Raw genomic sequence first — 24,076 nt, 5'->3', positions numbered from 1 at the left:
GCCTAATAAAACAAATTTTATAGCACCATATGTTTGTGTTCTCAGCACACATCATTGTGCCTCCCACGTGGATGAATACTTAATTCAGAATTTTAATCTCAGGACAGAGTCATCTGAGAATAAGTTCCAGTCTTGTTGAACCCTCTAATTGTTAGGGTGGAGGAAACCTTCCATGCATGTACAAAATTTTACTCTGGATTTTAACAGGTGAATTTTCTTTTTCTGTCTCTAGGTAGGCTTTGACCAATGTGGTCATACAACATCCTGCATCTCCATTAACTACAGAAGAAGCTTATCAGGCAACAAGCACAAAATCGGGACAAGAAAACCATTTTAGAGGTATGAGGCATATATATTTTTACTGGACCCATACTAATGTATTATACTGCTCAGAATCCAAAAGAAGTTAAGTGATTGTGTTCTCAGCTGAGATAGATGGTTACTTCTACCTCTAGCTTCTGGAAGGTGAAATGCTTTCATATTCATTATTAGTTCCCTGGTTGATGTCTGTGTTTAAAATGCGCAATTCCATTTAACGTATGTTTGTTCCTTTATTCAGATTTTTGATTAAAAGATAAATAAATTAGATATTTTCAAAATGTTGTCTGAGTGCCATTTGCCTCCATCACCCCAAAAATATAGTAAAAGCTACCCATATCAAAGCAGCATTTAACACTTGGTACTTGTTTGTAAAATCCACAGATTTGCTTCATTGTGTCTAGTCTTGGATTTCAGATCATTTGGATGCTCAGGATAATTTATTTCTTGTATATGCAAATAATGCTTATGCACAATTCAACTTCATTTTTGGATTAGCTTCCTGCTGTTATAGTTATGGTGTTATATAAAAGTAGTGTTGAAGATCTGTAATAAAATCAGAAAATGTTGGATACGTTCAGCATGTCTGACATTTGTTAAGGGAGAAACAGTTAATGTGTCAAATCCAATGACTTGGAACTTATATTGAACTTGATTGTAACTCAGTTTTAAATATTGAGAAATAATATTATTAAACTGTTCTTTCTAATGGCATGTTTCTCTGCCCTATGATGGTTATAAGAGTAGTTTTGTGCAATAGACACAATGAAAGAAGTTGTCATGTAGTGGAACCTGTATATATGTTTTGACAGTGGACAGGAAAAATATTTAATCAGTAAGTATTCTGGATAGCATTCAAGCATTGAATATTCTGAATACTACTTGCACACATCCATGCCCTATTATGCTTCTCAACCCCTTTGACAGTTTCTTGGGATGGTTTCTGTATCAATTTGTAGGGTTATGTTCCATTTATCTGAATATTTTCCCATGTAGTGGCTGATTTTTTATAGACATAATCTTGCTTTTGCATCTGAACTGCAAGGGCTGAGGGCAGAGCTTTGCTAATGGCTTGGTAGAAGGCGTGTCTGTACTTGTAAAGATAAATCTGCCCGTTTTTTTGACTTGGATCAATGTTTCTCACTGATACCAAGCATTTTCAGACCTAAGTTTTCATGAAGCTCTACCTTATTCCTTTCAGCACCACTCTATTGTGGGACTTGTACTTTGTCACTTCACAATCCTTTTGCTATTAAAATTCTTCTGCTTCATTCTAAGTGCTGGACCTACACAAGCCGGAGTAACATTTTTTTTCCCCAGCCTTATTATTTGCTTGTATAAGTCTTTTAAGTTTCAGGAAGTGAATTCATGGTAATGGTTCAACAACATTATGTGGTTGTTCCACATTTAAGCAGTGTGCATGAAGGTAGTGATGACAGTAAACTGAACAACAGGACTTGATTTTGGGCTAAATATTCATTCGCAAGTCAGGTATGCAGAGTCAAGAAATTTCTTATAACTGGCAGACACAAGCACAGTGCGTAACCTGGTGCTGAACTGGATTGTTTAAAAGGTCTGGTACAGTGCCCTGGGACTTAAGAAAATAAAAGAGAAAGTGGCCTGCCCCTTTCTTCTCTCAAAGACCATTTTCCTTCCGCATCCATGCCAACTTTTACTACCCCTTTTCCCCTGACCTACTCTTCCATGGCCCCTAATATGCTTCATGCCAGTCTATGCCCTTTATACCCCTCAATGAACCCTTATACCATCCATACCAACTTTATGGCAACCCATGACCTGTTGCTCACCTCCATAGCCCTTTATAGCCCATGGCAGCTTATGTCAACTCAAACCCACATCTGTTACTCTTTATCTCCAAACACTCCATGCCAGTTTGCCTATAGCTGCTATGAGGCAGACCTCAGCAGCCATCATGAAATTAAAATAAAGCCCTAACTGTCTATTACTTGATTATGTGTTTTCAGAAGGATGATTACTGAGCCCATTGAATACATTAATTCCATTCAAGTACTTAGTCATTTATAAAAAGAAACATTTACATTTACAGCTCCATATCAGTGAGAAGTGATCCTTTTATAACTACTTGGAGCCATCAACTGAACAAAGGATTTGCATACTCCAACCGTGATAGGTTGTGGAAGCAGTCAAGCAGTGCTCATCCTTTCATGGTCATCTTCAGGCTTATATCACCAAACACCCCTTAAAATTGCACACTCTGATTTTGTTTCTTAACTGGGAGCCACAACTGGCTTTTATTTACAAAATTTAAAATTGACAGATCCACTAAGATTATCCAGCTTTAATGCACATTAACATCTGTGAACAATCCTGGGGTGGGGGGTGTACTTTGCCCTTCCTCAAGAACTATGGTAGGCTTGGACTGCAGCAGTACAAGAAGGTAGCTCAGCACCACCTTCTCGAGCGCAACTAGGGATGGGCAATAAATGCTGGCCACCAGTGACACCCATGTCCCATGAGTAAATGAAAAAAACAGTTTGCTCAAGGAATGATTGCTGACACTGGCAACTGCACATGTGATATTATTATGTGCAATAATTGCATATGCGCATGGAATTGGGTTTGCCTTGAAGTGGGTTTCCGTAGTGTAGAGAGGGACATTGAACACAAGACAGGGGTTGGTGACAAATTCCTGAAGAATGGGATAGAAGGTGAGCCCTGCAGTTGGAGTGTGGGGGAGAGAACTGTTTGTGTGTGGGGTGGGGGAAGGGAGACCAGAGGAGCATGGGTGGGAGTCGGGGGGTGGTGAGATGAGAGCCTGAGGTGGGTGGGTGTGGGGGAACAAGGACAGCATGTGGGTTGGGGGAAGGGGAGTGGTGAGGACTGAAGTCACAGCTCGCCTTAGCCTCACTGTCTCACTTTGCCCCCGCAGCCTCGTTCTCCCCAATTATAGATACTCACTGCCAACTATATGCCCTCTCTCTCCCTTCCAGCTTATGGTTCCTGTCTCCCCAGCCTCCACTCTTAGCCCCTTCTGTCTCTCAAATTTGCCATTTTGGCTAGGGAATGGAGCCCTTCCAACGTTGTGAAAATTTGGACTGTTGCATTTGAAAATACCATCTGCTACTGTCTGGCTTAATGTTTCCAGTTCTGAATCAGGAACTGAATGTGGGCTGTTGCAAACGTACGTACACATTGCTTTGTATGTTTGACGCTATTGAGATCAGCTGTATTCCCAAATAATATTAATAATAATTTGTAAGAATATAATTTATTACAAAAATAAAAGCTGATGAAATAAATGGCTCACTACTGTATCCTAAGTGACTCAGCTGCGTGATGCAGACTCTGAGTTGTGGTGAGGTGTAGAGAATGTAGGTGTGAACAGTTTTATCAAGTGTGGTTACTAAAGAAGCTACATATGTTAACAAGAGTGAAGTAAAATTTTAAGTAAAACGGATGATTGTGGTTAGTGCGCTGAAGTAGTCAGTGCATTGATTTTGGGATTAGGAACACAGCTAGAGATTGAACAACATGTTCCTGATCTGCTGTATCCACCCAGGATCCATAATATTGAATATTTGATCAGAAAGATGGTTTATTTGAATAGGCTTCATCAAGATGACTAGGAGCTTAAGAGAACATAACTTTGTGGTCTCTTTAAGAGATAAATTAGATTGGGGAGGATATATGCTGTGAAAGACTTGATGGAACAATATGCCTTTTCACATTTTGTACTTTGTTCTTCGGGATGCGCTTATTTGTACAATCTGGATGAGAAGCAAGTAGTCAGCTGTAGATTTTCTTCAACAGATAATTGTAATGAGGCCTAGAAATTCTGCTGAAGTAACTTGACTGTAAGAGTATGTTTGGACTGCCACTTGAGCATTGTAACAAAATAGGGTGGATTTGGTTTTCTATATAATCCAATGGAGACAGTTGCGTATCTCTTTGTATAACACCAGCATGGTGTTGTCTCTGGTCGATAAGATAGCTTACTAAGATAACTAGTAGCTTATTCGCTCAGTTGGAAACTTTAAAAGAATGAACAATTGTTGGAGTTGTAGAAAATCTAGTCTGTGTTCTTGATTTATCTTTATACATTTATGCTCCTGGCATTCAATGTTCTCTCTCTTGGATTGGCCTTCCTAATTACTCTAATAAATAAGATACTGTGGCTACAAATTGAAACTAAAGTTACTAATCTAAGATCAATAACTGCAGTACAACAGTTATTACAAACCTAATTCACAGCATTAACATCCAACAGCATGAGCAGTCCTGACTGAAATCAAATAGCAGCTTTCTAATTAAATCCTTGATGTCCTTGACTATTGTGAAATACTCAGGAGCAAACTTAATTTTATTGGAAAACTGACTGATAACGTAAAACAGCCTGTAATGGAATGTAGGGATTCTTTTGAGTAAGGCCATATGTTCTTTCTCTAAAAGTATCAAGTTCTTACAAGTTTAACAAAGTGAATTCAATTGGGAAGGGAAAGGAAGGAAAGTCGAGAGTTTTTTCTGTCCAATGTCACGATTGCACAAAGGCATCTGCAGGCACTTTTCAACAGAGCTGCAGAGACTTTGATACAAAACCCTAGTGTGGGGGAGAAGTTACTGTATTTGATTTTGTCTTACTAACCTGGAGTAATACCATATTGGAAGCCTGTAAAATATAAAGTGTTTTGTCCCACAACTTGCTGTCACCCTTTTGAAAATTGTGGACTGAAATGTTGAAGAACTGTTTTAAAACCAGTGTTTTAGGGTATTATTGCATGCTTTAATAAGCAAGTAACCTGACACTAATGGCAAGCATTCTGGTAAACATATTTTTTTGAGCAAAAAAAAATTGAAATGATTGCAAATGAATTGGAGCTTAGGGGTTCTTTATACAGATGCAACTGGGTAGTAACAGCAAGTTGATTGGTCTCTGGACTGGTAACCAGTTATTGAGCTTTTTACCTGCCATGAGTTATAAGATTGGTTCTCCCATATCTGAAGAGCTTGGGAACGAGATAGGTGGAAATATTTGAGTTTCCACAGCACAGAAGTTATCACTCTGTTCTCTGCAGTCAAAACTCATCTTAAATCAAGATAGCTGCTCCCTGGTTTGCTCCTTGACATTGCTTAAGCAAGCTATTCCTGATGCACTCTGTGAAGTTGTAGCTACCCTTTCCAATTTGATTAATCCAAGCAAAATGAAGTTTAAATTCATCATAATTATTGCTGTATTCTTTTTACATATTTGTTTTTTTTTTTGTTGAGTTTTACCCTTGCCCATAGAGTGGCTACTGTTTAGTGATCTGTACACTACTCCAACCAATGTCGTCATTCTCTTCCTGTTTTATTTTAAAACCTCTGCCCAAATAGATTCTATATCATCTGAGCCTCGATCATCTCTTACAACTGTCCTAATTTAATATCCAGTGAATAGTGTTACCCCACCCACCTTTTCCGTCCCTCATGTCTTTCTGAAAGGTCAAAGATCCCTGAATATTAAGTTCCTAATTTTAATCATCTTGTAATCATGTTTCCATAATGGCTGTGAGATCATATTAATTTACCTGGATTTGCATCGTTAGTTCATCTACCTTATTCTGAACACTTCATGCACTAAGATATAAAGCCTTTAAGTTTGTTTTGTTATTGTATTTCCCTACATATTTATAGTTCCTTGGTACAAAATGACGTTCACACATTCTATCCCTTCCTTTATTACCAGAAAATAAATCAGCCTCATCACCAGCCTGTAATGTTACCTTCTCCTTTACCTTTTGATTTTATAAGTTTCTGTGCAAATAAACCCAGACCCCTACTGTTTAGTTTAAAACCCCGTCTAAAGCCTGGTAAAATTATATGGACCACCTTTTAGTGTACAGTCTATTTCATATTGTCACTGTCTCTCTTCCTTTTTAAGCAGCTTACTCAATGATATGAAGGGCTCACCGGTCCTGTCCCTACCTCTGGATGAAGGTCTGAGTTCAAGTTTCACTTGCCCAGAGTTTTGTCAAAGCGTGTCTGAGCAGGTTGAATAGAAATAACTACATCTTTCTTTTCAAATGTTCTTGCGACAAATTTTGTGATCAACTGTGAGTCGGAAGTTTTGGGTTAAAATCTCACTTGGTCCAGACACTTGTCATCACATGCCTGAATAGTTTGATTGAGAATATCCATACAATGGTGTTTTCCAATGATCGAAGTCCCTCCATGAGTAGGTAGATAGGTGTACACTCAAATTAATGTGAGACTCGTTGATAGCCAGGCATTGTTTTCAAAGACCAATTGTGCATGGGTAAATGTGAAAATATTCATTCCGGTTTACTTGAATTAAATGAATTATTTTTTTCTTCTATATTAGAACACTGTTCATTGTTAGGATTTAATAGGACACTGTGAACAAAGAGCAAAGAACAGTACAGCATAGAAACAGGCTCCTTAGTTCATTAAGCCTGTGCCAATGATTAGATTAGATTTCCTACAGTGTGGAAACAGGCCCTTCAGCCAAAGAAGTCCACACCAACCCACACTAACAAGAGTAACCCTCTCAGATCCACTTCCCTCTGACCAATGCACCATAACACTATAGGCAATTTAGCATGGCCGATTTACCTGATCGGCACATCCTTGTGACTGTGGGAGGGAACCGGAGCACTCAGAGGGAACACGGGGAGAATGTGAAAACTCCACACAGACAGTCGTCCAAGGCTGGAATTGAACCTGGGTCCCTGGTGCTGTGAGGCAGTAGTGCTAACCACTGAGCCACTCTCGTACATTTAGCTTATCATCTATGATAATTAGCACTTGGATAGCTAAACTGAAATCATGGAATCCCTGCAGTGTGGAAACAGGCCCCATGGCCCAACAAATCCACACTGACCCCTGAAGCATAACTCATCCAGACCCATTCCCTTACATTTACCCTGGACTAATGCCCCTAACCTACATATCCCTGAACACCATGGGGAACTTAAGCATGGCCAATTCACCTAACCTGCACATTTTTAGACTGCAGGAGGAACTCCACAAAGATACGGGGAGAATGTGCAAACTTTACACACAGTTGCCTGAGGCTGGAATTGAACCCAGGTCCTTGGCACTATAAGGCAGCAGTGCTAACCACTGAGCCACCGTGCCACCCCAATACATGATGCCTTTCTAAACTCAAAATCTTTTGCCTCCAGTACCATCTGTAGCCCTCCTAATTCCCATTCTATCCTGTTCATGTATTTGGCAAGATGCCTCTTAAATGTTGCAGTTGACCTTACCTCCACCACCATCTCTGGCAGTGCATTCCAGGCACTTACCACCATCTGTGGGGGGAAGAAAAGTGCCTCTTACATCTCCATTAAATTTTCCCCCTTTTACCTCATACCTGCGTTTCCTAATAATTGACTTTTGTACCCTGGGAAAAAGAGTTTCACTGTCCATTCTACCCACGCCTCTCAAAATTTTGTGAATCTCGAACAGGTCCCTCTGATGTTCAAGTGAAAGCAAACCAAGTTTTTCCAATCTGTCTTAGCTAATATACTCCAAATGAATCAACATCTAGTAAACATATTCTGTATCCTCTCCAAAGCCTCCCCATCCTTGTTATAGTGTAGCAATCAGAACTATATGCAGTTTTCTACATGTGGCCTAACTAAACTTCTGTACAGCTGCAACATGACTTGCATAGTTTTATATTCTATGCCCCTACTACTGAAGGGAAGTATGCCGTGTGACTTCTTGACCACCTTATCCACTTTTGTTGCCAGTTTCTCAATTGCTGATCTGCTTGTCTAAATCCCTGTATGTTAATGTTTTGAAAGGTTCTGCCATTTACTGTATACTTTCCTCCTGCATTAGTCCTTCCAAAATGTATCACCTTGCATCTGTCCAGATTATACTCCACATGCCATTTCTCCACCCAGGTTTCCAGCCTTTCTTTATTCTGCTGTATCCTCTGGCAATCTTCCTCATTATCCACAGCTCCCTCAACCTTTGTCATCCACAAACCTACTAATCAGACCACCTACGTTCTCTTCCAAATCATTTATATATGTTTCAAGTAACAGATGTCCAAGCACTGATCCCTGCGAACCACCACTAGTCACAGATCTCCAGTCTGAAGAACATCCTTCCACTGCTACTTGTGGTGTGTTGCCTAGTCTCCTGAACAGGGAGCAGACTTAGCAAGTGCTCCCCATGTCAATCCAATTGAAATGATTGGGGGCGGGCGGATGCATGAGGCTTCAGCAATGCTGCAGGTCCCTTACACACGTGTGTGCCTGCTCGGAAACAAACCCTGAGACAGAGAGAGGGAGCAAGGCAGGCAGAGCGAGGAAAAAGGAAACTTCAGAAAACTCCGAGCCCCGGAGAAGAGGCATTGAATCAATTAACCGAATAATCATTTGTCCAAACGAAAGAGTGCCTGCCCATCCCGTTCAGATAATCCAGGTTCCCCTGTATTCCTTATGGGCCCTTTCTGTTTTTAGTTTCCTAAACCTTGTGTATACTACTTTTTCTGAGTAAGCTCACAAGTTCTCTTATAGAGTCATGGAGATGTACAGCACAGAAACAGACACTTGTGTTCAACTCATCCATGCCAACCAACCCAATCTGGTCCCACCTGCCAGTACCTGATCCATATCCCACCAAATCCTTCCTATTCATATACCCATCCAGATGCCTTTTAAATGTTGCAATTGTACCAGCCTGCACTACTTCCTCTGGCAGCTCATTACATACATGTATCACCCTCTGCATGAAAAAGTTGCCCCTTAGGTCTCTTTTATATCTTTCCTCTCTCACCTTAAACCTATGCCCTTTAGTTCTGGACTCTCCCAACACCAGGGAAAAGATTTTGTCTATTTATCCTATCCATATGCCTCATGATTTTATCAAACTCTATAAGGTCACCCCTCAGCTTCTGATGCTCCAGAGAAAACAGCCCCAGCCTATTCAATCGCACCCTGTAGCTCAAATCCTCCAACCCTGGCAAAATCCTTGTAAATCTTTTTATGGAACCCTTTCAAGTTTCACAACATCTTTCTGATAGGAAGGAGACCAGCATTGAATGCAGTATTCCAACAGTGGCCTAACCAATGTCCTGGACAGCAGCAATATGACCTCCCAACTCCTGTACTCAATACTCTGACCAATAAAGGAAAGCATACCAAACACCTTCTTCACTATCTTATCTACCTGCAACTCTACTTTCAAGGAGCTATGAACTTGCACTCCAAGGGCCCTTTGTTCAGCAACACTCCCTAGGACCTTACCATTAAGTGTATAAATCCTGGTAAGATTTGCTTTTCCAAAATGCAACACCTCACATTTATTTAAATTAAACTCCACCTGCCACTTCTCAGCCCATTGGCCCGTCTGGTCAAGATCCCATTGTAAACTTCGGTTACCTTCTTCACTGTCCACTACACCTCCAATTTTGGTGTCATCTGCAAACTTACTAACTGTACCTCTGATGCTCACATCTAAGTCATTTACATAGATGATGAAAAGTAATGTACCCAGCACCGATCTTTATGGCACTCCACTGGTCACAGGACTCCAGTCTGAAAAACAACCCTCCACCACCACCCTCTGTCTTCTACCTTTGAGCCAGTCCTGTTTCTGAATAGCTAGCTCTCCCTGTATTCCATGAGGTCTAGCCTTGCTCACCAGTCTCCCAACGGGAACCTTGTCGAATGCCTTACTGAAGTCTAAATAGCACACATCTACCACTCTGCCCTCATCAATCCTCTTTGTTACTTCTCCAAAAAACTCAATCAAGTTTGTGAAACAGATTTCCCACACATAAAGCCATGCTGACTATCCCTAATCAGTCCTTGCCTTTCCAAATGCATGTACATCCTGTCCCTCAGGATTCTCTCCAACAACTTGCCCACCACTGAGGTCAGGCTCATAGGTCTATAGTTCCTTGGCTTATCCTTCTCACCTTTCTTAAACAGTGGCACCACGTTAGCCAACCTCCAGTCTTCCGGCACCTCACCTGTGACTGTCGATAATACAAATATCTCAACAAGGGGCCCAGCAATCACTTCCCTCGCTTCTGACAGAGTTCTAGTCTACACCTGATCAAGTTGTCGACACTTTTCCACTTTTATGCATTTCAAGACAACCAGCACCTCCTCCTCTGTGATATGGATATTTTTTAAGATGTCACCATCTATTTCCATGTCCTTTTCCACAGTAAATACTGATGCAAAATACTTATTTAGTATTCAAAGTTGTGAGAAGATTTGTAGCTTGGGTGCTTGTTGTTGTCGTTCCGTTCGCCGAGCTTGGAATTTGTGTTGCAGACGTTTCGTCCCCTGTCTAGGTGACATCCTCAGTGCTTGGGAGCCTCCTGTGAAGCGCTTCTGTGTTGTTTCCTCCGGCATTTATAGTGGCCTGTCTCTGCCGCTCCCGGTTGTCAGTTCCAGCTGTCCGCTGCAGTGGCCGGTATATTGGGTCCAGGTCGATGTGTTTGTTGATAGAGTCTGCGATGAGTGCCATGCCTCTAGGAATTCCCTGGCTGTTCTCTGTTTGGCTTGTCCTATAATAGTAGTGTTGTCCCAGTCGAACCCATGTTGCTTGTCATCTGCGTGTGTGGCTACTAAGGATACTGGCTGTGTTGTTTCGTGGCTAGTTTAGTATCATTTGGTATCTCCCCCAACTCTTGCGGCTCCACACAAAGGATGCCTTGCTGATCTTTGAGGGGCCTTATTCTCTCCCTATTTACCCTTTTGTCCTTAATGTATTTGTAAAAACCCTTTGGATTCTATTTACCAAACTTGAACCTATTTACCAAATCTATCTCATGTCCCCTTTTTGCCCTCCTGATTTCCCTCTTAAGTATACTTCTACTACCTTTATTCTCTTCTAAGGATTCACTCAATCTATCCTGTCTATACCTGGCATATGCTTCCTTCTTTTTCTTAACCAAACCCTCAAGTTCTTTAGTCATCCAGCATTTCCGATACCTACCAGCCTTTCCTTTCTCCCTAACAGGAATATACTTTCTCTGGACTCTTGCTATCTCTTTTCTGAAGACTTCCCATTTTCCAGCCATCCTTTAACCTGCAAACATCTGCCCCCCAATCACCTTTTGAAAATTCTTGCTTAATACCATCAAAAAGGGCCTTTCTCCAATTTAGAACTTGAACTTTTAGATCTGGTCTATCCTTTCCCATCACTACTTTAAAACTAATAGAATTATGGTCGCTGGTCCCAAAGTGCTCCCCCACTGACACCTCAGTCACCTGCCCTGCCTTATTTCCCAAGCGTAGGTCAAGTTTTGCACCTTCTCTAGTAGGTACATCCACATACTGAATCAGAAAATCTTTTTGTACACACTTAACAAATTCCTGTCCATCTAAACCTTTAAGACTATGGCAATCCCAGTCTACCACAACCACTACCACAACTAGCCACAATCCCAGTCTATGTTTGGAAAGTTAAAATCCCCTACCGTAACCACCCTATTATTCTTAGAGATAACTGAGATCTCCTTACAAATTTGTTTCCCAATTTCCCTCTGACTATTAGGGGGCGTATAATACAATCCCAATAAGGTGATCATCCCTTTCTTATTTTTCAGTTCCACCCAAATAACCTCACTGGATGTATTTCCGGGAATGTCCTCCCTAAGTACAGCAGTAATGCTATCCCTTATCAAAAACACCACTCCTCCTCCTCTCTTGCCTCCTTTTCTGTTCTTCCTGTAGCATTTGTATCCTGGAACATTAAGCTGCCAATCCTGTCCGTCCCTAAGCCACATTTAAGTAATTGCTATGATATCCCAGTCCCATGCTCCTAACCATGCCCTGAGTTCATCTGCCTTCCTGTTAGGCCTCTTGCATTGAAATAAATGCAGTTTAATTCATCCATCCTACCTTGTTCTCTGCTTTGTCCCTGCCTGGCCTGACTGTTTGACTTGCTTCTGTTCTCAACTGTACCAGTCTCAGACTGATCGCTTTCCTCACTATCTCCCTGGGTCCCAGCTGTCCCCACCTTACCAGTTTGAATTCTCGCTGCCAGTATATTAGTCACCTTCCAATTTAGGTGCAATCTGTCCTTCTTGTACAGGTCGTTTCTACCCCAAAAGAGCTTCCATTGATCCAAAATTGTGAATCCTTCTCCCATACACCAGCTCCTCAGCCATGCAGTTATCTGCTCTATCCTCCTATTCCTGCCCTCACTAGCTTGCAGCACTGAGAGTAATCCAGATATTACTACTCTCGAGGACCTCCTTTTCAAATTACTGCCTAATTCTCTGTAATCTCCCTTCAGAATCTCAACCTTTTTCCTTGCTGTGTGCTTGATTCCATTGTGTACAATTACTTCCTGCTTGCCCCTCTCCCCCTCGAGAACATTCTGCACCCTCAATGAGACATCCTTGATCCTGGCACCATGTCATCCAAGATTCCAGAATCTTGCCATCTTATCCTTACTTTCACAGGAAGGTGCTTGTCCTGGACTCTAATCAACTGGTCATTAAAAGATTCCCACATAACAATTATGGATTTACCCTCAAATTTGTAATTTGCATTTCCAAGTTCCTGCCTATTATTGCCATAGTTAGCCTTTCTCCACTTTCGTACTTACACCCAATGACTACTCTTATCCTCCTCTATAAATAACTTGAAGGGCAACATGGTGGCTCTGTGGTTAGCACTGTTTCCTTACAGTGACAGGGACTCAAGTTCATTTCCAGCCTCTGGTGACTGTCTGTGTAGAATTTGTATGTTCTCCATGTTGCTGTGAGGGTTTCGGCTCTCAGTCCAGAGATGTGCAGGTTGCCCAGAGTGTCCAGGGCTGCAAAGGCTAGGTGGATTAGCCATGGGAAATATGAGGTTATGAGAATAACGTAGGTGACTGGGTCTGGGTGGAATGCCGTTTTGGGGGATCAGTGAGGACCTGCACTGCGGATCTCTTTCTGCATTGATCAGATTCTATAATTAAAGCTTACAGAATTATGGTCACTGTTCCCAAAATGCTTTCCAACTAAAACTTTGACTGCTTATCCAAACTCATTCCCCAAGACCAGGTGTAATATGGTCCCCTTCCCTGGTTGGGCGACTTATATATTGCTTCAACATCACCCACCCATCCATCCATCCAAGCCCCTGGTGCATGTGGAATCCTAGTCAATATATGGGAAGTTGAAATCACCCACTGCAACTACCCTGTTGTTTTCAAATTTTTCCAGAATCTGTCCACAGATCTGTTCCTGTCTCCTGCTGGTTGTTGGGAGGCCTACAGTACAACCCCATCAATGTGATTGCACCCTTTCTGTTTCTGAACTCTATCCAAATGGCCTCGCTGGATGAGCTCTCCAAGGTGTCCTCCCTCAGTACAGCTGAGATATTCTGCCTAATCAGTAACCAACTCCCCTACCTATTTTATGTTTGTCTCCATTTACCTGAAATATTACCAGTAAACCATCACCTCCCCTCTATCTGTGGTCATTCAAATGTATAAGATGCTTGCTGATGGGGATATTGCTGAAAAGAACAAGCACGTTTTACTACAGCCAGCCAGTTTTTGGACAAGAATAGTGAAAGTGATAGCCATCAAGAAGGAACTCACTAAATTATAATAATTTTCCAAACATAATTGCCTTATGTCCCAGAGGATGCATACTGAAGTCAAGGGTTTCATATCTCTTTTATATTAAATATGTTTCTCATGGGCATCATTATTCCAAAATGGAATATTTGTTCTTGATGATATGTCTAAGCTTGTGATAATGTATCATCTCATTTTGATTGGATTTAAAACTGTCGAATGCGAAAAGGCAATTTGGACAAAATTGATTTTGCAAGGGAATAATGTAGGTAAGAGAAACCTGTTAAAATAACAGACCGTTCTAAATTTGTTGTTCACGATGTACATGTTTTGTGGTATGGATGACGACTACTCTTAAATTTACAAGTGCAGACAAGCAAACAGCTCATTTGGGAGTATTGCCAACTCTAAGCACTCGTGATTTTCATTCATTATTTTGTTATTGCTCATCAATTATGTGGAGCTGCAGAAAATGGGGGAGATGCTAAACGAGTATTTTGCATCAGTATTTACTATGGAAAAGGATATGGAAGATATAAAATGTAGGGAAATAGACCTAAATGTAGGTGACACCTTTCAAAATGTCCATATTACAGAGGAGGAAATGCTGGATGTCTTGAAACACATAAAGGTGGATAAATCCCCAGGACCTGAGAGGTGTGCCCTAGAACTCTGTGGGAAGCTAGAGAAGTGATTGCTGGCCCTCTTGCTGAGATAATTGTAACATCGATAGTCACAGGTAAGTTGCCGGAAGACTGGAGGTTGGCTAACGCGATGCTACTGTTTAAGAAGGATAGTAAGAACAAGCCAGGGAACTATAGACCAGTGAGCCTGACTTAGGTGGTGGGCATGTTGTTGGAGGGAATCCTGAGGGACATGATGTACCTGTATTTGGAAAGGCAAGGACTGATTAGCTATAGTCAACATTGCTTTGTGCATGGGAAATCATGTCTCACAAACTTGATTGAATTTTATGAAGAAGTAACAAAGAGAATGCAGAGCGGTCGATGTTATCCAAATGGACTTCAGTAAGGTATTCGACAAGGTTCCCCATGGGAGACTGCTTAGCAAGGTTAGACTTCAGGAGAACTAGCCATTTGGATACAGAACTGGCTCAAAGATAGAAGACAGAGGGTGGTGGTGGAGGGTTGTTTTCCAGACTGGAGGCCTGTGACCAGTGGAGTGCCACAAGGATCGGTGCTGGGTCCTCTACAAAATTGGAGGTGTAGTGGACAGTGAAGAAGGTTACCTCAGATTACAACAGGATCTTGACCAGATGGGCCAATGGGCTGAGAAGTGGCAGATGGAGTTTAATTCAAAGAAATGCGAGGTGCTGCATTTTGGGAAAGCAAATCTTAGCAGGACTTATGCACTTAATGGTAAGTTCCTAGGGAGTGTTACTGAACAAAGAGACCTTGGAGTGCAGGTTCATAGCTCCTTGAAAGTGGAGTCTCAGGTAGATAAGATAGTGAAGAAGGTGTTTGGTATGCTTTCTTTTATTGGTCAGAGTATTGAGTACAGGAGTTGGGAGGTCACGTTGCGGCTGTACAGGACATTGGTTAGGCCACTGTTGGAATATTGTGTGCAGTTCTGGTCTCCTTCCTATCAGAAAGATGTTGTGAAACTTGAAAGGGTTCAGAAAAGATTTGCAAAGATGCTGCCAAGGTTGGAGGACTTGAGCTATAGGGAGAGGCTGAACAGGCTGGGGCTGTTTTCCCTGGAGCGTCGGAGGTTGAGGAGTGACCTTGTAGAGGTTTACAAAATCATGAGGGACATGGATAAAATAAATCAACAAAGTCTTTTCCCTGGGGTCGGGGAGTCCAGAACTAGAGGGCATAGGTTTAGGGTGAGAGGGGAAAGATATAAAAGAGACATAAGGGCAATCTTTTTACACAGAGGGTGGTACGTGTATGGAATGAGCTGCCAGAGGAAGTGGTGGCGACTGGTGGAATTGCAACATTTAAAAGGCATCTGGATGGGCCGGGTGCTGGCAAGTGGGACTAGATTGGGTTGGGATATCTGGTCAGCATGGACGGGTTGGACCGAAGAGTCTTGTTTCCATGCTGTACATCTCTATGACTCTATGACTCTAAATAATCAAAAATAAATGTTTGTGCTATCGGGAGAGACTGAACAGGCTAGGGATGTTTTCTCTGGAGCATTGGAGGCTGAGGGGTGACAATATAAAGGTTTATAAAATCATGAGGGGCATGGATAGGATAAATAGACAAAGTCTCTTCCCTGGGGTGGGGGGAGTCCAGAACTAGAGGGCATAGGTTTAGGCTGAGAGGGAAAAGACATAAAAGGGACCTAAGGGGAAACGCTTTCACGCAGAGGGTGGTACGTGTATGGAATGAGCTGCCAGAGGAAGTGATGGAGGCTGGTACAATTGCAACATTTAAGAGGCATCTGGATGGGTATATGAATAGGAAGGGTTTTGAGGGATATGGACCGGGTCCTAGCAGGTGGGACTAGATTGGATTGGGATATCTGGTTAGCATGGATGAGTTGGACTGAAGGGTCAGTTTCCGTGCTGTACAGCTCTATGACTCTATATGCCCACATACAAAAGCAAAATACTGCAAATGCTGGAATTTGGAAATAAAAACATAAATGCCAGAAAAACATAAGGGCTCCCAGCTCTATCTGTGTGGAAAAAGACATTAACGTTTCAATTGTATGATGTCTTTCATAAAAACTCAATGAATCCATGTGCACATCTTATTCTGCCTTCCTTGAGGGGGAAAAATGGAGAACATCTGCAAGTTTGAACAAACTCTTCACTGTTATTCTGCCTCGTGGTTAATGCACTTCCCTGAAAGGTTCCAGACAGGGTTATTTAGCCTTAGCAGAAGCATTATCTGAAGTGCTAAAATTGGCTTCTGCCCCCCCGGTCAAAGGAAGGAAACTTGGCCAGAATTTCTGTTCCTGAACTTTGTACATTATTTGTTTATGGTATAACTGAGTATGGATTTTTGATCTGCTTTGGTTAGGGCTCAATTGTCAAATGTCAGTCTGAATTTGTACATGAAGAATGGAACTGGTCAAGGTCCCATTTTATCAGTAATTCCTGCTGGAGTTGGAGCGTTGAAAAGATGGTTAAAGTAGCCATGTGACTACATTGTTTGAGTAAAACTGTTTTAAATATTTCATTTTTACTCTGGAGAGTGAGAAGAAGCAATTATGGAAGCAAAAATTCATCTGACATCACAAAATAGTTTGAAATGTGGGAGAACAGGAAGGGAAAGCACTAATGTAAACATACACACAAATGTGTAAACTGTGTAAATTTGTTGATCTATTGTATCTATTAAATAACCCATTTCTAGGCATAGTTAGATGATGACTGTTATGAATCATGGGCCGAATATTATGTTTTCTTGGCTAAGTGTCAGTGTCATCATGTTCCACAAAGGTTTTCACTCCACAGGGCCAAACAAGATGTCTTACTACATCTAACCAAATGTAACTCATTACTTACCACACTGCTATGGAATCCTTCTTGTTCCTTCTAGCCTCAGTCTATCACCCACCAATCTCAGAACCGCCTGGATATCTGCCGAAACACTGGCATCTCCGGTGCTCATGCGTCTTTGAGGGATCTTATACACTCAGTCAAGCATTGGCAATCGACATCATCGCTCACTGGCAATATATTGGTGCAGAGCTGCAAAGTCAGCCTGCTCACTGCACATAGTTGACACTCCTTCCCACATTCAACCTAATTACTGTTTAACCACCAGACATTGCAATTTAACTGTCCTTAGCTACATTCCAACTAAACATCCTCTCTGAGTTTAAAAAAAAATCAAAGAGCTGCAAATACTGGGAATCGGAAACAAAAACAAAAATTGCTGGAGAAACTCAGCACGTCTGGCAGCATCTGTGGAGAGAAAGCAGAGTTAATGTTTTGGGTCCAGTGACCTAAAATGTTGACCCAAAACTGCAGTTTGTTTTTGACCGTCTCTAAGTTAATGCCTGCTGGGCACCTGCATCTTATCATTGTCCGAGAGGGGAACATCACATACATGCAAGCAATCAGACAGTTCCAAACATGAACCTTTTAAGTGAACACAAACAAAGTAAATAGAAGCTTCAGTATACACAAATGAAATGCTGGCATGATGACCAACAACTGTTTTACATTCCACAACTGTCTGTGTTCTCTCCTGCACGCTACTGGAACAGTGTCAATCAGATCATGTCTGGCTTGTCTTGATGCAGCTGAGCTCTGTCATACACTCTCCTGCCCAGTGTTGTCATTGTCATCCTCAGCAGGCTGTTCCCATTTTCCCACATCCTCAGTATTCAGCACATCACCTCGTTGCCAACTCTAATTGTACAGAACGCAGCACTCCAAGATGATGCAGTACATTTTTGTCCAGACTGTACTGGAGGACTCCCAGACTAGTCCAAGCAGCAAAACTGCTTTCAGCCCTGTCATCTACACCACCATGGTCCATTCGGAAGCATGTGTGCACTGTAGCTGTTAGGGTCTTGTCCAATGGTGTGATGAACTATGGTCACAGCAGGTATGACTTCTGCCTCAAAAGCCAGCCTTGTAAGCTATCCAGACTGGCTCATTCACTAGGTTCACGAGAGTGCCCCATGACATAGGAGTCATAGCAGGTGGGGACACACTGCCTAGCTACAGTGCTGACCTCATTATGGGAGAACCAAATGAACGTGCGTGATGTTGCACAGATGGCATCAGGCACAGTCCTGTGGGTGCCTGACAAAGTGATTCTACATAGATCCTCTGTCATTCCCTGGAAAGAACCAGGAGTAAAGAAGTGCATACACTCGACACAGTGTAACATGCAGTGCTCTGATAATGAGGGCCACATCTCTTCAGTCTCAGTATATGCACTAATTTGGTGGACATGTTGACCCAGCTGAGTCACCAGCAATTGTATCAGAGATTCCCTTTTTGATGTATTCTGAGTACTCCTTTTTATTCCAGGCTCGCATCATCCCTGAAACATTACATTCAATGAAGTCCATCATAACATTTACAAGACAGAGATGATACCATCATCTCTACCTCCCCTACACTCTTGTAAGCTTTACAAGTTATGAGTCACTTTTGACAAGCATTCTCGTCTTTTTAAGTCCTTGCTGCTAAATTCTGCAGCGATGATGCTGGTGTTCATCTCTTGATGACAGATGGTATTGTGCAAATAGCTATTGACCAGCTTTTGAGCTTTTTATTTCAAATGCATTGCACGTGGACAATGAAATGATTTTTAGATTACACTTACTTGCAGTTTTCAAGCACATGCTTCATGTATTTATCTCTTTAATGTCCCAGCCTCCAGCAGATCTGGATTCCAAATCTTTACCAATCAAACTGACACAGACTTCGCCCATTCTTGGCACCATCCTAGCCATTTTCCAGTTGTAGTTAATCTAGTAAAGGGCTTGTGGTGGATACGGAGAGCATCGAGCTCTACCTGATCACTATGCAACTCCCACCCCTAGAGCCTCCATGTTTCCTTTTACCTTGCCTGACTCAACAGTCAATTTGCGCTCATCTTCCTGGCCCCTAAAATAAAAAGCCTTTCAGACCCACCACACTGAACTTTGTCTCCAACAGTCCACCTTATCCCTTGAGCCCCAAAATTACAGTCCCCTATGTGTCTTCTGTGAAGGAAACATTGGAGGTCACTGTCAATAATCCCCACATCCCTGTAGCTTATTGTGACACGTCACTGGGGTAACATGCTGAAGGTCAAGCCCTGCTATGCGTTGTGTCGTTCTCCAATTTACCTGCAGTTTAAACACAGGTTGACAGAATGCATGGACTAGATTTTCTGTACTTAATTTTTAGTTAGCAATAATTCTTAATATTGTCCAGCTGCAGGTAAGCAATCATGAACCATAGGCATAAAACTCTACGAGTTAAAACTCTAATTCCCATTCTATGCACACACACACCACTTTTAAAAATGAGTATCATAGTGGAAGGAAAGACAGGAAAGGCAGATCAGGGTTTTCTGAAATCATTCTCGATTTTCAAAAAGTGCACTGAACCCTGAACAGCCCATGGCTTTTCAACAGTTCTTTATTCATTTCAGTACACAAATTGAAAACAAAGCTGAGCCTACCATGGCCTCTGATGCTGCTCCACATGTCCCTATACCTTGAATTCCTCCTGTCACTGTCCTTGTACTCATCTCAACATACATGTCATGTCAAGGAGAACTCTGGGTGGTATGGTGGCTCAGTGGTTAGTGCTGCTGCCTCATAGCTCTGAGGACCCAGATTTGATTCCAGTCTTGAATGTCTGCTTGCATATTCTCCCCATCTATGTGTGGGTAACTGCCAGGTGCTGTGGTTTCTTCCCACAGTCCAAAGATGTGCAGATGAAGTGCATTGGAGATGCTGCAGCAACGATGGGCTGAAAGGCTTCTTCTGTTGGGATTCTATCATTCTGTGCATTCTCATTGTTTGTATCAAAACTAGATATAATGTCATAAACAGAGGAACCTGTCGACAAGAAAACAGTTGGAGTGTAAATTTTGCAATATTTCCCAGTAATGTAAGCAAAATCCAACACGTTGAAGGTGCCTTCAAGCAGCTTTATTTGACAATCCCGACTACTATACCAACCTGCAGGGCCAGTAGGCTGAAGCAGCTTCGGGTTACAACTGCAATTAATTCAAAGTATTGGTTAGAGGATGAATTTGTGAAGCAAATAACAATTCAATAAATAATAGGCTGCGAAGCAAAGAGTTAATTTAGATGCCTTCCGTTCTTCACAACAAATTTTTGTGCCCTGCTACTTTAAACGGTAACATCTGTTTTCTTAAGAAATGCAGAAGCCAGCCTGGGAAGGGTAGACAGCTTAACAATTCACAAGTAAATACTTATCTCTGATTCAGTTCTGAGATAGATGGTTGTTTGATTTATCTCATTAATGCAATGCAGGAGTCCAAAATGTCATCTTTCCAAATAAAAGTAATTGTTTTTTGCAACTTTTACTGAAACTTTTTAGAAATCAAATCTGATCTGCATTTGAAGTATTTTTCTAAAAAAAAGATGTTGTTCATGCTTGATCAATATGCATGTGTAAACACAATTTTGTAATGTGAACTTGACCCTTGTTTTGCTGGGAGCATTCTTATTTGGGTGGATTTCTGCCAACCAACCATCTGCATAATTTGATAAAACAGAACCTTTGCAATCTCTTCCTGTCTGTCCTGTGTGATGTTAGCAGCTAAGTGCTGCCAAACATAGTTATTCCATGGTGGTTTGGTCTACTTTATTGTTAACAACAAATATCTTTTTGGAAGCTTATGTGCATTAGAATAAACCACCAAAATGTAAAAAATACATTTCGGAAATGCAGTAAAACCCTGCCATGAAATATTTGTGTTTGAAGTGTATTGAGGGAGTGTGAGCAAGTTTTACCGGTTTGATTCCTGAGATGGACTGATGTAAAAGGTGAGCTGAAAATGTGTTGCTGGAAAAGTGCAACAGGTCAGGCAGCATCCCAGGAGCAGGAGAATCGACGTTTCGGGCATGAGCCCTTCTTCAGGAATGAGGAAAGTGTGCCAAGCAGGCTAAGATAAAAGCTAGGGAGGAGGGACTTGGGGGAGGGGCGTTGGAAATGCGATAGGTGGAAGGAGGTTAAGGTGAGGGTGATAGGCCGGGGTGGGGGCGGAGAGGTCAGGAAGAAGATTGCAGGTTAGGAAGGTGGTGCTGAGTTCAAGGGGTGGGACTGAGACAAGGTTGGGGGAGGGGAAATGAGGAAACTGGTGAAGTCTGAGTTCACCCCTTGTGGTTGGAGAGTTCCTAGGTGGAAGATGAGGCGCTCTTCCTCCAGCCGTCATGTTGCTATGTCCTGCATGTCCTTGGTGGAATGGGAGCGGGAGTTGAAGTGTTGAGCCACGGGGTGGTTGGGTTGGTTGTTCCGGGTGTCCCAGAGGTGTTCTCTGAAATGTTCCGCAAGTAGGTGGTCTGTCTCCCCAATATAGAGGAGGCCACATCGGGTGCAGCGGATGCAGTAAATGATGTGTGAGGAGGTGCAGGTGAATTTGTGGTGGATATGGAAGGATCCTTTGGGGCTTTGGAGGGAAGTAAGGGGGGAGGTGTGGGCGCAAGTTTTGCATTTCTTGCGGTTGCAGGGGAAGGTGCCGGGAGTGGAGGTTGGGTTGGTGGGCGGTGTGGACCTGACGAGGGAGTCACAGAGGGAGTGGTCTTTTCGGAATGCTGATAGGGGAGGGGAGGGAAATATATCCCTGGTGGTGGGGTCGGTTTGGAGGTGGCGTATATGGAGGTTGGTGGGGTGGTAGGTGAGGACTAGTAGGGTTCTGTCCTGGTGGCAATTGGAGGGGCGGGGCTCAAGGGCGGAGGAGCGGGAAGTGGAGGAGATGCGGTGGAGAGCATCATCGACCACGTCTGGGGGGAAATTGCGGTCTTTGAAGAAAGAGGCCATCTGGATTGTTCGGTATTGGAACTGGTCCTCCTGGGAGCAGATGCGGCGGAGACGAAGGAATTGGGAATATGTGCTGGCATTTTACAGGGGGTAGAGTGGGAAGAGGTGTAGTCTAGGTAGCTGTGGGAGTCGGTCGGTTTATAGTAAATGTCCGTGTTGATTTGGTCACCCGAGATATAAATGGAGAGGTCTAGGAAGGGGAGGGAGGAGTCGAGACGGTCTAGGTAAATTTGAGGTCACCTGGACCGTCTCAGAAAACCCCGACCTCAAATTTACCTGGACCGTCTCAGAAATCCTGACCTCAAATTTACCTAGACCGTCAAAAAACCCGATCTCAAATTTACCTGGACCGTCTCAGACCCCCGACCTCAAATTTACCTGGACTGTCTCAGAATCCCGACCTCAAATTTACCTGGACTGTCTCAGACTCCTCCCTCCCCTTCCTAGACCTCTCCATTTATATTTCGGGCGACCGAATCAACACAGACATTTACAATAAACCGACCGACTCCCACAGCTACCTAGACTGCACCTCCTCCCACCCTGCCCCCTGTGGCCTCCTCTATATTGGGGAGACAGGCCACCTACTTGAAGTGGCTCAACACTTCAAATCCCCCTCCCACTCCACCAAGGACATGCAGGTCCTTGGACTCCTCCATCGCCAGACCATAGCAACACGACAGCTGGAGGAAGAGCGCCTCATCTTCCGACTAGGAACCCTCCAACCACAAGGGATGAACTCAGACTTCTCCAGTTTCCTCATTTCCCCTCCCCCAACCTTGTCTCAGTCCCAACCCTCGAACTCAGCACCACCTTCCTAACCTGCAATCTTCTTCCTGACCTCTCCGCCCCCACCCCCACTCCGGCCTATCACCCTCACCTTGACCTCCTTCCACCTATCGCATTTCCAACGCCCCTCCCCCAAGTCCGTCCTCCCTAGCTTTTATCTTAGCCTGCTTGGTACACTTTCTTCATTCCTGAAGAAGGGCTCATGCCCGAAACATCGATTCTCCTGCTCCTTGGATGCTGCCTGACCTGCTGTGCTTTTCCAGCAAAACATTTTCAGCTCTGATCTCCAGCATCTGCAGTCCTCACTTTCTCCCTAATGTAAAGGGAGAGACTAGTTTTGTTTGGACTTACTTCACTAGGGTTTAGAAATATAAGGTGTGACACGGTTATGCGAGATATATGCAGGAAGTGTTTTCTTGATGACTGGGAAGTCCAAAATGGGGGAATCACTGTCTCAGATTAAGGGGTAGGCTTTTTAGAATATATATAAGGAGTTTCTTAATCTAGAGAGTGGTGAGCCTGTGGAATTCTCTGCCACAAGAAATTGTTGAGGCCAAAACACTGAAGACTTTCGTGAAAGATGTTGATGTAGTTCTTAGGAATAAAAAGATCAAAGGATATGGATACTGAGTTGGATGATCAACAATGATCATACTGAATTGCAGAGCAGGCTCAAAGTGCCACATAGTCTCCACCTGCTCTGACATCTGTTTCTATGAAGGTGTAACATGCGCATCTGAGTTGCTTGCAGACATAACATTTATCCATATAAAATCGATGGTTTTCTGCTCCAATAACATAGCTGCAAGAATAATTTCAGATTGGCATGTAAGCATTGTGACTGGAGGGGAACATAAATAATTGTATAGCTTCTGTGCTTTATATTTGCATTCTTGTTCCTGTAAATATAGGATTTTGTGTTGCAAAGTTTGATTATTACAAATAGTTTGTTCCAGTATGTTGAAAAATAATTTTTAACTTTCTTCAAGTATGTAAAAA

The 24,076-nt window shown here is 42.6% G+C and overlaps 1 protein-coding gene across 7 annotated transcripts in view; it reads left to right on the top strand.

Annotated features, from left to right (window-relative positions):
• Positions 1-24,076, top strand: part of LOC140466910 (plexin-B2-like) — a 265,449-nt gene that overhangs the window by 74,852 nt on the left and 166,521 nt on the right. For 6 of the 7 annotated variants that reach the window (XM_072562723.1, XM_072562725.1, XM_072562729.1 and 3 more), the window contains exon 2: positions 233-339. The gene's annotated coding sequence lies outside the window, so the exon portion shown is untranslated. The remainder of the gene's footprint in view (positions 1-232; positions 340-24,076) is intronic. The other variant, XM_072562727.1, reaches the window with a different exon arrangement.

This window comes from Chiloscyllium punctatum, chromosome 44 (genome assembly GCF_047496795.1).
Source record: "Chiloscyllium punctatum isolate Juve2018m chromosome 44, sChiPun1.3, whole genome shotgun sequence".
NCBI lineage: Eukaryota > Metazoa > Chordata > Chondrichthyes > Orectolobiformes > Hemiscylliidae > Chiloscyllium > Chiloscyllium punctatum.
The sequence above is the reverse complement of the archived record's forward strand: the minus strand, read 5'-3'. Positions and strand labels throughout refer to the sequence as shown.